We start from the raw sequence: 15,608 nt of genomic DNA on the forward strand, positions 1-15,608 counted from the left end.
CATCCGTCTGACGACATACATCAAGACTAGGAAGGTGCATAATGTTCATGCCTGGTTGCGTTTGGTCCCGAAAGTAATTCAATGTGTTTAATAGTAAAAGTGGGACACAAAAGAGGAATGAAAAGAAAACAAAAACAAACTTTGAGCACGTTCTGTTCTAATTGGCTATTATATGCCGCAGACCTTCTGTTTGTTTGCAATTTCGCCATGTAGGCTACGTTCTTAACAACTGCTTTTTGTTGGATATAACCTGATTATATGACGTGGGCCATTTAATGTTTGTTTGCAGTTTCGCCAGGTAGGCTACCTTCTTTAAACTGCGTTTTGTTAGACTACATATTTTGGGATGTTTTATTGTAGTCTATGTAAATATGTACATATTTTACCCTAACTCAGCCACTGAAGGGAGTAAAGCCAGCTCAACTAGGTTCCGGTCCCAAGCCCGGATTAATGGGGAGGGTTGGCATCAAGAAATAAAGAGACTGTATCTTCACTGCATCACTGGTGTCAAAATGTGGGAAATATGTGGTTGTATAAATAAATTCGTTAAAGTAGGTTAATGATTCTGTGCTGTCTAAATTGTATAAAAAGTTCGGCTACATGACATTTGAATGGGCTATACCCGGATGCATGGACGCATTATGAGAATGAGAGAGACGCCGCGTGCACCCTAATTAACCTATATACCCTGTTCACTTAGACCAGGGGTCTCCAACTCCGGTCCTGGAGAGCTACCATCCAGTAGGTTTTATATCCTACCTGGCTTCTGATGAGCCAAACCTGTGCTCAGGTAAATACCAGGAACAGGTGTGGCTCATCAGAAGACAAGAGGGACAGAAAACCTGCTGGATTAGTAGCTCTCCAGGACCGGAGTTGGAGATCCCTGACTTAGACAATACACTGTCATTTTTGCAACAGAAATGAATGAGATGGGTAGGCAGCTGGAGGTGGAATTTTTGTCCTTGATAAAACTCTGAGGGTCTCCACACTGGTAACAACGTTGTTTTCTCGGCATAGCCACACAAATCTCCTCCTGTCTGAAAAGGCGTAGAAAACGCAGTTTAGCCACTAAAACGTTACAGTTTTTGTGAGGGACAGTCGAATTCTCTCATGAAGTTTTTTTTTTGTGTTCTTGCACCCACACTTAAAAACTAATTTCAGCGCCGCAACATATACGTATGCGTGTGTGTGTGCACGGGGGATGAGGGGGGGGGCCTGATCGGTGTTTTGCCCCCATGCCTTGTGCGCAGTTGTTCCGCTACTGGAGGGAACATAGTTGAGTAAGAATGCCATGGGTCGTGGAAAATGAGTAGGAGACAAAAGGAGTAGCGCTGTCAGGTGTTGGTGTGCATTGTGGTGTTGGACACCTCCCAGGGCTACCTGCTGCTCCCGTATTAATCAGCAGGACTCGCAATGGCGTTGTGCAAGCTTGCGCTTTTCTCACCGACCGGCTCCCCGTTATCGTACACCGATGCGTCGTTAAACACCACGAGGCTTCACATATGTTTTTCAAAGGACACCGTAAATCAAGGATATAGCCTTGAGCCTACTGCGTAATTCTCTTTATTGCACTGCCTATCCCACACTTTCCGTCAAAGGAACTTATTTCCTTTTTCATTTATATCCGCGGGTACGTTCAATGGGGGAACTGACCTTCTCGTTCAAGGGCATAGCCGCACGCCCACCAGGGACTTAAACCAGTCATCTTAAGGGTGTCCATCTGTTCAATTACTCATGCTATTCTAGAAGGAACAACAAGGGGAATGCGGGGATTTAAACCTATTGGAGGTAAGACCTGTGAGCAGCTTGCGACCCTCCGCCCACTTCCTGCAGCCTTTCGCGAGGGCTAACAGACTATTATTTGCTACAGATCTGCAGACTCCAGTGAGGTTCAAAGGTCCTGAAAGCCGGCAAAATGTGCCGTTTATTTTCAGGTATTTTGCTTTCCGTTAAGGTGACATTATGTGCCGCACGGATGAAAACACAACAGGGGACCAAGCAACTCAAATATAGCGATAATGCTTAATGCAATTGGTTTCTTTCACAGACCGTGATGGTGAGGTGTGGCTCTGCGGGTTAGTGCACTGGTTCAAATCCCAGGGCCAAGAGATTTTGCCACTGGGCCCCTGAGCAGGGCCCTTAACCTCCAGGGATTGGCTGACCCTGCTTCTCAAATGTGCTTTGCTTTGGATAAAAGCTTCTGTTAAAAAAACGTAATGATGCTCATAGCTTTTTTTGCTTTTCGCAGCCCTGCTTTAGCCTGAGCTTTATACTTCCACAGCTTGCATCTACTGATCTCTGCCCCCCAGGGATCTGAACTAAGAACCACCCGGTTTGTGCTTCCGCACAATGGGGGACATGAACCAGAACTGAATGCAACCGTGCTCAGTAATCGCAAGAGCGATAACACGTTTAATTAACTTGAGCATATTAAAGAAAAATACGTAACTGACACTGAAATACTTACCCAGAGATCGTTTCCGTTCTGTTTCCGTTTTATTTATTTATTTATTTTTAGGGGGGCTGCCGACAGCCGGCATGGGGGTTATTAATGACCTCCGTTTCGCGCAGTGAGGACAGATTAATAAACAGAGGGAGGGCGCCGCACAGATATGCAATCTGCTCTGAAACTTTTTCTCCCCAAAACTGTCAGGGAGATCCATCAGCCGCGGCGAGGGCTGGATCTGCCTCAGGTAAGCTACCGTCCGAAGCCACAGTAAGAGGTAAATTACTCTACTGGAGATCAGGACAGGAAATTGTATGTTCTGTACAGAATTCCGGAATCCCACTCAACAAAACGGGGATGAGATGATAAAAATCCGCCTCAGATGTTTTTAAGTCGTTTTGGGACCTGGGGAGCTCTGAAAACAGTACCTTGAATTTCAGGGAAACATGGTATAACTTTCACCAGAGTCCAACCTTTAATTATCCTTGGTGATCTGAAAGCATCCCTCGTCGGAGAGGATCTTCCCGACAGGCGAGCTTTGGGTAATCCCACCGCTCTCAGCCGCGTCGAGCGTACGATTTGTGGACGTCTAACTGCCACGACGTGCACTGCAAAATTACGGTTTCCAGCAATTCGGCTTTTCTCCTGGTTTTACTGAAAAGTTCCTCGATTGAAATTAAATTGTAGTTCATAAATGTCTGACAGAGCATGGCGCAGAATTTCCTGAAAGGCCTGCGATGGCCATGGCCTCTGTTGGGTTTTATTTTTTGTGAAATTTGTTAGAATCAGTCTGGACCTCAGATTCCACGATTCAGGAAGCATTTACGTAATCGGTGCGGCAGATAATGTAGGAAAAGGAGCTTCAGGTAAGCTGTCATTGTCACATGTCACCGTGCCCTAAAGCTGTCAGCAGCTACGAAACCAATAGTTCATGCCAAGGCTTGGTTGGTCAAGCTGGAGACGGAGTGGCCGTCAACATGACTGGTCTTCATGCCTTGTACATTGTGTACGGCGTGGGGTAATGATCTACGCTTGTTTGACCTGAATGGCACTGCCATTCATCTGAGTGTCACCGGCTCTTATTGGATCCCCAAAGAAATTCACTGAATTTCTTCATCCATCTTCCTTGACCAGGTATCCCAAGCAGGGGTGTAGTGAGCCTGGAGCCTATCCCAGGAAACCCAGGGCATGAGGCAGGGGTCACCCCCAGAAGGGATGGCAGTCACTCACAAGGACATGAGCGATATATCCAGCCATCTTCCATAACTGCTTATTCAGGACAGGGTCACGCTGATCCTGGAGCATCTCCCAGGCTACAGCACACAGGAGCATCCTGGATGGGCTGCCAGCCCAAGGACTTAAGCAGCATACACCTTTTCCGAATCCAAGCTCATTGCACATATGTGACCTCAGATGAGCGCCCCCTACAGGACCGGAGCTGGCATCGCTCAGCCACTCTCAGCTGAGCCTCCCTAACCTTTGCCGTAGTAGTAAGACCGATTAGTGCACAGCTGGTCAGATTACCTTCATCCCACATTTCTGGGGGTATAGTATTACACATTTTCCAACCGTTCTATCTATTAAGATTAAATTAGCCAGCGACCTAAGAATAAATTATCTCACCTCCACCGAAAAAACATCCCCACAAATCTTTTGCGGTAACCTTAGCTAACTCTGCCTTTGCACGTGACTTTCCTACAGTCTAATATTAGATGGTGCAGATGACGACTCGACAATAATCCGTGTCTTTTTCATTTACCTCACCTCTAAACAGCTGGGCTGAACTTGAATTACATTCGCTTACAGTTTTCTTTGGGTCCCAGCTGCGTTGTCTCAGCCCACGGCTTTTAATAATTTCCTCTCTGTCGTAAATATCCTTTACATTTAATTTCATTCCAAAATTCTGCAGCTAGGTTTGGGTTACTCATGTTCTATCTTGCTCCTGTGTTTGTACAAAGCGGGCGGGTTATGGCTCAGAGCATTTGCGATGTCGTGTCTGTGATCAGAAGTTCGCCTGCTCAAATCCCAGAGTCAGCAGAGTGATGTCACCATTGGGCCTTTGAGCGAGACCCTTAACCCTTTCACTGCTCCGTATATGAAACACTAATTCTTTTTCATTTTGGTCTAAGTTTCACGTAGGTTTTAGCTTGAGTTTAGGTCACAAAGATACAAATTTATTTTGGGGTCTTAATCAACTACTTGAAAAATTGTAACTCATGTTGGGTATCTATGACTTACAGCTTATAAGCTAACTGTAGTTTGCTTTTGTGACATATTATCAGTGTCTCCTCAAACGAGCAAGAAATTTTCTCAATCAGTGATCAGCTGTAGGATCTAGAAAACTGGCTTTTTCTGTGCCGTCCTGATTATTTATAACCAGGTCAATACGTAGACCCCAAGGGCAGAGGCTACATAATCTGTGTTAATGAGCTAAGTGCCCAGCCATCCGTTTTCCATAACTGTATATTCAGTGTGGGGGACGCCAGGTCATCGTGGGACACAGACAGGCGCAACAGACGACACGGAGATGCTAAGCCGTCAAATCCACGTGTGCTTTGCATGCAAGAGAAAACTGGACTTGAAGGGCAGGAAACTGATGGAGATTAAACACAAGAAACACAGAGAATGGGGGCAGGAATCAGACCCAGGCCAAAATAGAATTTATGAGAAGAAACATCCTCCTCATAATGTTAAGAGAGAGCTCCTATCCATTTTCTGCTTCGGGTCCTGTGCTGCCTGGATTGAGCTCTAGGATCACCACATCCCTGCTTTGGATAAGCGGCTAGATGCAGAAGATACATGGATTAGAATGTTTCCCTTCTACTCTGCCCTTCGCAATCATCCACTCACTAATGTCCTTTTGACTTTCCTGAACCGGGCTTTACTGTTTTTTCATACATGCCATGGACACCCATAGTCTACATAAGACATATGACTAGGGGTGTATCAATACTAACAGTAGTATTCATTACAGGTTCAATACAGTACTCAAGTACTCGTACTCATCCTCATGGCAATACGCCAACGCCTGTAACCGATATCACATTATGATGTATCAGTGATTTCACTAACAAGCAAAATAAGCAGGACCAAAGAAAATTGCAAATTCTGCTCTGCTAAAATATCAGGACAACACAAGTACAACAATTCATACAACACATGTAATCTAATAAAACACCTAAGAACTAAACATAAGAAAGAGTACGATGAAATTGCCACCAGCAGCACATTGCGACAACCCACTGTGCGGCAAACACTAGGATGCAGAGAGAAAATGTCAAATGACAATGCAGGGAAAATAACAGAAGCTCTTACCAAGAACATTGTTCTTGACAATCAAGCATAATGTTGTAACGGTGGTGCACGGTGAGCGCAATACTTTATGAGGTGGTACGCGGTGTAAAAATTTTGTGAGCCACTGCTTTAGATGGTTTTAGCAAGCCCACGACATGTTTTAAATTATAATTAAATCCGGCCCACCGATCCGTTGTTCTAAACAGAAACTAAAAAACGGTAATCAGCACTGCTAATCGGCACTGCCAGCACTCCCCCATATTTCATTCAGCTAAAAAAATATTAAGTGGCCTGGTTGGTGCTGCTGTGTGTATGTGTGTGTGTGTTTGTGTGTGTGCGTGGGGGGGGGGGGTATTTTGAGGTTAATTGCGATATTTTTCAAAAAAAATATTGGGTAACACTTCACTTTAACTGCACCTTCTTAATGCATACATTATATATTCATAGGACATTCAGTACACCTTCATAATGCCTTTATAATGCATTCATAGTACATTCATAAGCAGCATGTACACTAATCCTAACATAACTTAACAGCTTTAATATATATTAATAACAAGCATTATACAATACAATGTCTGTTATTATCATAAAATTGTATGTTTATATCATACAATTGTAGACTAATGTAATGGTTCTAAGCAGGTAGACTATGATGTTTGCAAGGTTAGGTTGACCGTATTAAAGTGTATTTTCGCCTTAGGTTTATCGGAATGTAACCCTTATCGTAACCTGGGGAAAGACTGTATATGACAAAGGCAAAAAGAAGGAGTAATGAAAAATACATCTAGTTCAGGGAATCACACTATTACTATGCTTTTCAGTTTGATTGTTGGTAGAACGCCAAGCCTTTATTGTTGTTATTGAGTTTTAACTTGGTACAGTGAGCACAGATGTCAAGAAAGCTGTGCTTCTACCTGGATTTCTGTTCGAGAACGAAACGTTTCATACCCTTAATTCAGTAATCTCAGGGTTTCACACTGAGATGGTTGTAGAAATTCATTTGGAACTGCATTAGGGAGGGGGGGGGGGTTCTGGTGGGTACAGTAACATAAGGGATCGGTATTAATATCGAGCAGAAATGCCAATTGAGTAGCGGGAGGGAACGAGAGAGGTACACAGCCAAACAATGTGATGTTTGAACATACATAATTATTCAGTGTGCATGTTCCCCTAAGAGGATTGTGAGAGATGGACTGGCTTGAAACACAAATGTGTTTATTGCTGACATACTGTGTCATATTGTGCCAGTGTAGTTAGATTGCCAGGATCCAAAATAAATACGAGTTTCTGGGGGAAGCCTGAAAATATCAGTCTTTGCCCTTGTTTTGGATATTTCAAGGCTTGGATTGTTAATAACATGGAAACGACATGTTAAGTAGTGTTAAGCAAAACGTTTCGCTTGTTTTTTAGCTAATTTCCATCGCTAAGAGCTGACAGAACACTTGAGCTGTTAAGTTTTTCTCGTTCGGCGAACCAGTGTCCAAGAAGAATGTTTGAAAATTTGAGGTTTATAGCATTTGATAAAGCTATGTTAGTTATTGGCTGTTTCAACTATCATATTGCTATGTGTACCGCTTTTTTGTAACAGTGATTTAAGAGGTCAACATTAGGTCCTTACGCTGTTTGCTTTTCAAAGTCATTCCTTATGACAAGAGTGAAAACAGAGGCTTAATTACCCCTGAGCAGGAAATGGAGAAACTCAGTCAGGAATCACTATGCAAGTAGCTATGTATCTAATTTCTGCTGACTTATATGATAGAACTTACATGATAAGTCAATTCTGAGCTCATGTCTAAAGGAAACGATTTAGGGTCAGTATTAGGGTTAGGGTCAGTGTTAGGGTTAGGTCTCAGATATGTTCCTGATTGTGTGATTATTGAGACAGTGAGGTTGCATTTCAACATTTTTCCTCATGACAGTCAGTGTAGGTACATAATATGTAGAATGATGGATTAATTGTAGAATTCAATGGAATTATCTAACGATCTTTGTGAACATGTGTAAGGAATGCATTCTGCTTCTGCACTGTGTGCTGCTTAGATTCATTTGTTTAACTCTTCTTACAAATTATCTCTGGATACTTATGATCATATAAAGTCTCAGATGGCCATAACCAATGGGATGTTAAGCAAAAGCTTATTATGAAAATAAGCAGACAGTGACAAGTTGGTTTTCTGGAAGAATCTCGGCAAGCCGCTATTGGCTGCAGCCATAGTATTATTGAAAGCCAATCTCATGGTGACAGGAAGTGATGTAAGCACATCCCCCCTCCATGGGCACTTCTGGAAGACACGTGATTCACGCACAATGTAGAGTGGAAGAATGGTGTAACTCTTATCCTACGGTTTAAATTATGCTTTTGTTGAGTTGTAAACTGATGCTATTTTTCCTCACAAAGAGTGAATCACTCAAAACTATGTGAACTTTCATCAGGTATTTGATAAACAAAGGAGCGAGACATAAGGCAACCCAATCCACCTAATCAGAATCCACTTCTAATGCGTTTAAACGCTTCACACAACTCTGCCACCGAGAAGCAATTTAGGAAGGGCAAACACGGTGTGTTCGCTAGACTGACTCTTGAAATAACCCATAATTGATTATCCCTGAGAAAATATCGAAAGGTGCAAAGTTTAAGAGCCTTTTGTCTGTGACCTTCTCAATGCTAAGAATCACTGTTACCCATCTGGCTCTGAGCACCAACCCTAGCAGTCAGATCAAATTTTTTAATTCCTTTTTTTAACCTCCAACGCATGCATGTTGATTTGCATGTGTATTTAACTTGCTGACAGGAGGTAAAGGAGTGATATGATATTTGTGCTGCAGTTTATTTTGATTTTATAATTCATCTTGCTGTCTAAACATCGTTTTGATCACTACTCTAGGAGGACTTTTTGAATGGTACCCCAGAAACAACAACCTGCCCCTGGTTATAGCCACACACCACTAGGGTAATAGGTTCAGGTCCCATCCCAGGCTTCTGTGTCCAGAGTTTGCACGCTCTCCCTGTTTTATCACACCAGCTTCCTCCTGCGGTCAAGAAACATGCTGTTAGGCGAATCGGTGTCTGTAACATGCCCTATGATGGACTGACATTCTGTCTAGGGTGTGCTCTGCTTCTCACGGATTGCATCCAGGCTTGCTGAGGTGTTGAATTGGAGTAGCACTTTGGGAATTGGGCAGAATTCCCTTACAGTCACATATTCCCTTTTCTGCTGAATTGGGAACGTGACATTTGGCTGACGAGGGAGACATTTCATCATTGCCTGGTGGACATTCCTGGGTGTATTACAGTCTTTGACCTCTTCCTGTAAGCTGCGGCAGTATTGTCTTAGTAACCAAAGGAGATCCGAGGCTGAAATCAATATCGTGTTAAAATGGATGCTGTGTTTAAAATGTAAAGGTCTGTGTTATGCAGAATCACGTGGCTCAATGTCACAGTTATTTTTTTTTGCAGGAGAAACAGGGTCAGATAACGGCTGGAGCGCAGGATTAGTGAACGCAGGTAGGGAAACGCCGATTCAGCGTGGAGTGGAAGGAAACCAACGCGGGAGAGAGAGGGTTGTGCGTACCGGGGAGAATGGGATTGGTTCATTCGGGTTGTGCTGCCCACGGCGGTGGATGGGATTGGTTCATTCGGGTTGTGCTTCCCACGGCGGCAGATGGGATTGGCTCATTCGGGTTATGCATACTGGGGTGGATGGGATGGCAGCATTTGGGTTGGGTGGGTTGTGACTTAAAATGACTAGAGACCTAAAAATTTAAAAAACCATCATGTCGACTCATATACAACTCAGAGAATAAGGTGGGATGGAATTAACCAGCACACCTACAAATGGCCATCTAACTCCACGTTCACGCATAGTGATACTCCAGCCCCCCACGCCACCCAACCGTGTTCTCATTCCCATGTATATGGCAGTATTATGAGAATCTCATAATAATTGCTAATAATTGATAATTGCTAAAAATTCATAGCCAAAATGACAGGAAATAGGACCCGGAACCAGTTATAAAGAAATATTTTAATATTTTGACAATGATTGATTTTTGTCTTAATGAGAGAAGGATTACAGTGACATTTTCCTCTGCTTCATTATGTATGGGTGTCTTCTCACAGGCAAACCTAGATAAGGCACTTAAATCAAGGACTCGTGCCTGAATATGTCCCTAGAGCCATTTTTACACATGACCTCCTGAGGCCTACATCCTCTGGAGAATCAGGTCCGGACATTTTCACGGAGTTGCCCTTTCACACATATGGCCCAAAACCTAAGATTGTCCATGTCAGATGCGTTCACACGAACCATAAATACTCCCGTGGCGTTTGGTAGAGACGTGCAGGAGGCAAGGCAAGACGTAAAACGTTCATTGTGGAAATTGCAGTGTTTTGTTTGCAGCACATTGAAGATGGTGACAGAAAGTCACTGACAAAAGTTCCTGAATCTTGTTGTCTCTCCAGTTAGCTGCGTTCGGTGGGACTTACTTCATGTGAATGACCCTTCTTCTTTGCCCTCTGTAATGTCTGTATTCTTCCATTGTCACACCACTCAATAGGTCATCAACACACCCTCACAGTAAATTCTCTGGACAATTCCCTGCTCTGTTCACACATGGGGGTCAATCGCAAATTACCCGGACTTTGTACTAGGGAGCTAGTAGGGTAAAGTCCATTTGATGTCCCGTATGACTGATTCAGACATTTGCGGTGACACATAGCCCCTCAGGGCGATGTTTAGAAAATTTCAGGGTGGCAGTGCATGTCTGTCAGGGGTTTAAGAAGCAGACTGGACTCAAGTGACCCACTTCCCAGGTGTGACAGAAAGTGTAGCATTGTGACACGCAAGGGGGAAGAGTACTGAAAAATCCAACTCCAGTGAAAATACTGAGTTTCCGAGAAATGAACTCTGAATTGAGCAAAATACCTCTCCTCTAAACTACTGAAGTAAGAGTAAAAAGGCAGCTTGTTTAAAAAGTAAGCTTTTGTGCAACGTGAGACACATTTGAATGATCAGGGTCAGACAGTAACCCTGCAGCAATTTGGACTTAAGAGGCTCATGGGAGTTTTACTTACACAAACATGTTCTGAGGGCAGAATGAAAAATTATTGGTTGTGAGAACCAAGACATCTAATTGGTTGGTCCCATCTACTCTAGTTGCTTGGACCCACCTCCTCTCTGATCTAATCATTTTTTTTGTTCTGCCATCAGAAACCAGCCTTTTTGTGTATGTAAAAAACCACTCCCATGAGTGGTTAAGAGCCTTACTCAAAGACAGAATAGTGACGGCCCTCTGGCCACCATGGGATTTGAACCAGCAACCTTCCAATCACAAGACAAAACATTAACCAGAAGAACCACAAACTATCCTGCAAGCAACGAGCATGTTATTAAACTGAAAATGGGGTTTACCTTCAGGTACAAAAAAAATCTGGTATTTTCTCACATTTACACTAATGCTTTTTTATGCCTTTTTGTAGTTTAATGCAAGCGTAACATTTGAAAACCCAAACAAGCACTAAACTTATTACAGATCTATTCAAAATTTTCGGCAGGTTAATAAGTACTTAGAATAAAAAAAAACATCTAGCAGCTAGAGCTAATTGCACATATTGCATGGGTCAACGACAATGAGCAACATAGCAGGTATCTCACAGAAACAGCATCACCATTACAGCAGCCTAATAATTACTGCGATAGCCTAGAATAAATTACGGAGTTAGCTAAAATCTGACTGCAAATAAAACAGTTGCATCTAGTTAAATGTTATTAGCTAAAATGATAACGCTTTATCATTTTATCAATCACCGACTGAGAGTTTTGCCCAGCTAGCCAGGTTGAAATGACATGATAAAGCTAAAGATAAAATCACAGTTAACAAGACCCAGTTCTTTAATGGAAATATCTCAACAGGCGTAACGACAACAGAACGACAATACCATGATCCTTTTTAGCTTAGACTTGGAAAAGCTTTAGCAGGTGCCACGGATGTGGTAGTTATGTAGTCTTGCCAACTCCCAGCAGGGGATCAGTGGTTATTGGCGGAGTCCAAGTTGTAGTTCTACCAATTTTAGGCGTAATTTGACATGATCGCCTACAAAGAAAACCGAGGTCCAATCACTACTAATGGAGTCAAAGTTAGGGATGAATATGAACCAATAAAATCAATAGGCTAAGTTAGGGACGTAGCGGCCATACTTGGGGTGGCAATGATACTAATTGTCTTTTCGATTCGATACAAGGTTGGTATCGCAAGTACTATCGTTCAATGCAGGCAACACCCCGATGATAAAAAACTTGTTGATTGGGTGGGGGTGAGGGATACTGAGTATTTAAAAAATAATAGGGGCGGACCCGCCCTTAGTAGTTAACGTATTGAATTAAGCTAACAGCGAAGAAAGACACGATATTTTGGCGTTAGAATTAATTCTCAAAATAAACATTAAGATCTAAAGAATCCATGTCTTAGTATCCATCCGCACATCACTAGGGATTAAATAGCAGAATAAAGGTACTGCTGCAGAACAACGTGTATGAGTAAAAGTACAAATTAGTATGTGTCCGGCAGGGATACCCACGGCTGAGGAGACTTACGCCCGCAACCAGCGGCATTTAAATCTATTTCATATGACAAAGATTACGAAAAAAACGACTCAGTTACAGTAACGAGAGTATTCGTATTTCGGTACTTTACACCCCGGGTGACATGGATGTTTTCTTATTTCGTCACCTACGGTGATTTCATTTGAGCTGTTAAGTAGTGTCTGTTTTATGGGAAAGTGTATTTTACAGTCCATCTCCCGTCGGCAACAAATTTCCATCCAATTATTCTTCAGAAGGAAGCCTTGTGGCTTTACGTTTAACGATGCCTTTTCCCTGAGCCAATTAGTCATATTGTTAAAAAAAATCCTTATTTTTTATTTTATCTGCAGCACCATGTGTATCCCGACATAAAAATTCATAAAACTTACTTTCCTATATAATCTAAAGGTCTGTGTTTAACGGTTGGTCTGGGAGCCAATCTGACGTAGGCCTTATACAAGTGAAATAACCCCTCACCCATGTAAATAATTTAATCCACATTTAAGAGAAAAAATGCTGTTCATTTAAAAAGGATATGACCTTGACCGGTCTAACCTACATTGCCGATACTGAAGACAGTAAAGCTATATATGATATAGGCCTATACATGTTCACGTAACATGTAGACTATACTCCTGAATATAGAGGCCCATATTACAGATTAGCCCAAACGCTTTAGGACCTAAACTGTTTAGAACCGGAACTTTTCTGCAGCGTATGCAACCCGCTTCCAAAGTGCTGCGCACGGCTCGGGGTATCTTAGTTGAATTTTCGACCTTAAAAGCTTAAAACGTCTCTAAACAAAAAGCGAACCGCAAAACATCACCAGCTCACCCCAGGACCGAGCGCCATCATTTATCACTACACCGATTTATTGCAATACTTCGGTAGAAAGGGGACTACGGGACAGATAAATAATGAAGACGAATGGCGTCTTTTCACGCTTTTTTCCCTTTCCTTGCAGTTTTGCTTGCACGTTTCTGTGTGTGCATGTATGTGTGTCCGTTGCTATGATTAAGTTTACTGGAGGAGTATTTACAACCCGTTTTTCGTTCTCTGAAATGGTTAACAATGCTCTTTGGATTCAGCACTGAGGTCGCTGTCCATTAGATCTCCGTCGATCTAAATCACATGCGGTTTTCTCACTGCGATCAAATCCCCCTCCGCGGACACAGACTTTTGTTGTGCTGATAAGACGGGGGATCGTGTAAAGGGCAGAGAACAGCTCTTCATTCATTCAGCTGGTAGATAGTATCGCTATGTTTTCCTTTATTTGAAGTAGACGGTTAACGCGTATCCAGTATATTACCTCTAACACTTTATTTATTAAAGGAATATTGAAAAGTGATTAATAGCTTGTGTTTTGTAGATATAGTTCGTCCGTTAATGGCAACGTAAGCCTTAATTTACAATCAGTGGGCACCGGTAAGTTCTGATAGTTGCGATGAGAGAGACGAAAAAGCAACGGGAAAACACTGCGGTCTGAAGAATCTATAGGGTCGATTGTTAAAACAACTAATCAAATGAAAAAAAGGTAAAAGCTAAGTAATGCTTCTTTTAATGAGGAAAACGTAGCACAAATGGCGTTTATTTATCTCACGTCACAAAATACGTACGATTTGTAGATTGTTTTGGGAAATAAAGCTTAGTTTTATTCATTTTATTTATTAGTGAGGTAAAAACATCAATGAAAGTAGCCCACTAATTGTAGTAACAAAATAAATGGACTAACAAAAAAATCGACACGACAATTACAATTATAACAAACCGAATGTTTTGGTATAGCGTCTTATGTTTTGGACCGTATGTATGTTTTTCTTATAAGTCTATGCGGGAACAATATGCGGATTGAAGGGGTCAGATCATTTCAGATTTACACGCCATTTCGTTCTTAAAACCAGGCGTCTATAGACGCAACAGAGACATTTCCGATACTGGACAAAATCCATGCAACGGCAGTATAAATCAGCACCATTCAATCTTAATGGATATCAGAACTGGATAAGTTCTGAAGAAATCTGGATCAGTAGAGCTTTTGGTGGATCCCTTACTGTCTGAGGTCCATCCTGCGATGCATATGAGTTTTGAAGGCGCCTTGGCCAGTAGAGAGCACGGCTTCTCGCCCTCCGAGAGCCATTCTCCATTCCGGGTCTTAGTGGCGTCCTGCTTCTCCGGAGTTTCACCGTAGCAGTGGCGCTGCAGAAGACTGTCAGGTACGTGCGGTGCAGATCCAGCTTTTCTCTCCACACTCTTCCTTCATCTCTACCCCTTTTTCACTTTAAAGTAGCTATAGCATCCGGGAGTCCCATGGTGGAGTGGGGCGCTTGCTGGGGATCTCTCTTTGCCGTTGCACTTTGCACTGTTTTGATATTTGCCACACTCGAGGTAAGACTCAAGATTACGCATCTTTTACGTCTTGTTTTTCCCCACTGTGTATTACTTGTTATCGGTTAGTTGTCACGTTATTTTTCCAAATACGCTGCCTTATTTGCTTTTTCACACTCGTTCTGCATGCATCTTTACGGAAAGCACGTTCATGCGTGTAGAAAAGGTGGTGGTGGGGGTGTGGGCAATGATATACGAGGCTTTGCTGAAAAAGTGTTAACGCGACACCGGTCGTTTGTTGGAACATTTTTAAAAAATGATTTCGCACACTAACTTGCGCCGTGCGACCATCTGGAGTTGCGGGTACAAAAGGGACGCGACGTTTCTGTGTTTGAATTGCCTGTGATGCTCTGCCTCAGACGCGTCAAGATTGATCGTGCTTTCGGAGTAACACGTTTAATTGGCACTAGCGGAATAACGGCATCCCGTTGCTGTTAGTTTACCAAATACATCTTACGTTTGGTCACGTTTACATTCGGTCTGCATTTGTGACAAACTACTTTGGGACAGAATAGCTGCGGAACTGGTCGTATTTTCAAGTTGATGAGCAAGCATGTTATGATATGTGTAAGACCAGAGAGATGCGGACGATCGCGCTAATCAAGCGCATACTGGCGTGCGAAACGTCGAGCGCTTCTGCCGCTCGTCTGCGTCAGATATCGTTGTTTGCGAGAGCAAGAGAAACTCGCATTGTGCATGCAAGCCACGAAAGGGCTATGTCCGCCTGGGGGTGCGACGGGACCTTTCCTTTTTTTTAATTTCACATTAACGCCACGGTAGTGCAGCGTGCGGCGATATACGGCACGTGCCGGAGAGCGGGCGGGGCGTGCGACGTCACAGTCGCCGTCTGGCGGCTAATCGCCCTGAAATTCCATACATTTTAATCAAATTACTTAAGC

At 42.8% G+C, this 15,608-nt stretch overlaps 1 protein-coding gene across 4 annotated transcripts in view; it reads left to right on the plus strand.

The window, feature by feature from the left end:
- The first annotated feature begins 14,156 nt into the window (after positions 1-14,156).
- The window catches only part of dlgap1b (discs, large (Drosophila) homolog-associated protein 1b), a 108,702-nt gene continuing 107,250 nt past the window's right edge, over positions 14,157-15,608 (plus strand). For 3 of the 4 annotated variants that reach the window (XM_049011219.1, XM_049011216.1, XM_049011220.1), the window contains exon 1: positions 14,553-14,709. The gene's annotated coding sequence lies outside the window, so the exon portion shown is untranslated. The other variant, XM_049011217.1, reaches the window with a different exon arrangement.

Source organism: Brienomyrus brachyistius, chromosome 4, assembly GCF_023856365.1.
Source record: "Brienomyrus brachyistius isolate T26 chromosome 4, BBRACH_0.4, whole genome shotgun sequence".
NCBI classification, from domain to species: domain Eukaryota; kingdom Metazoa; phylum Chordata; class Actinopteri; order Osteoglossiformes; family Mormyridae; genus Brienomyrus; species Brienomyrus brachyistius.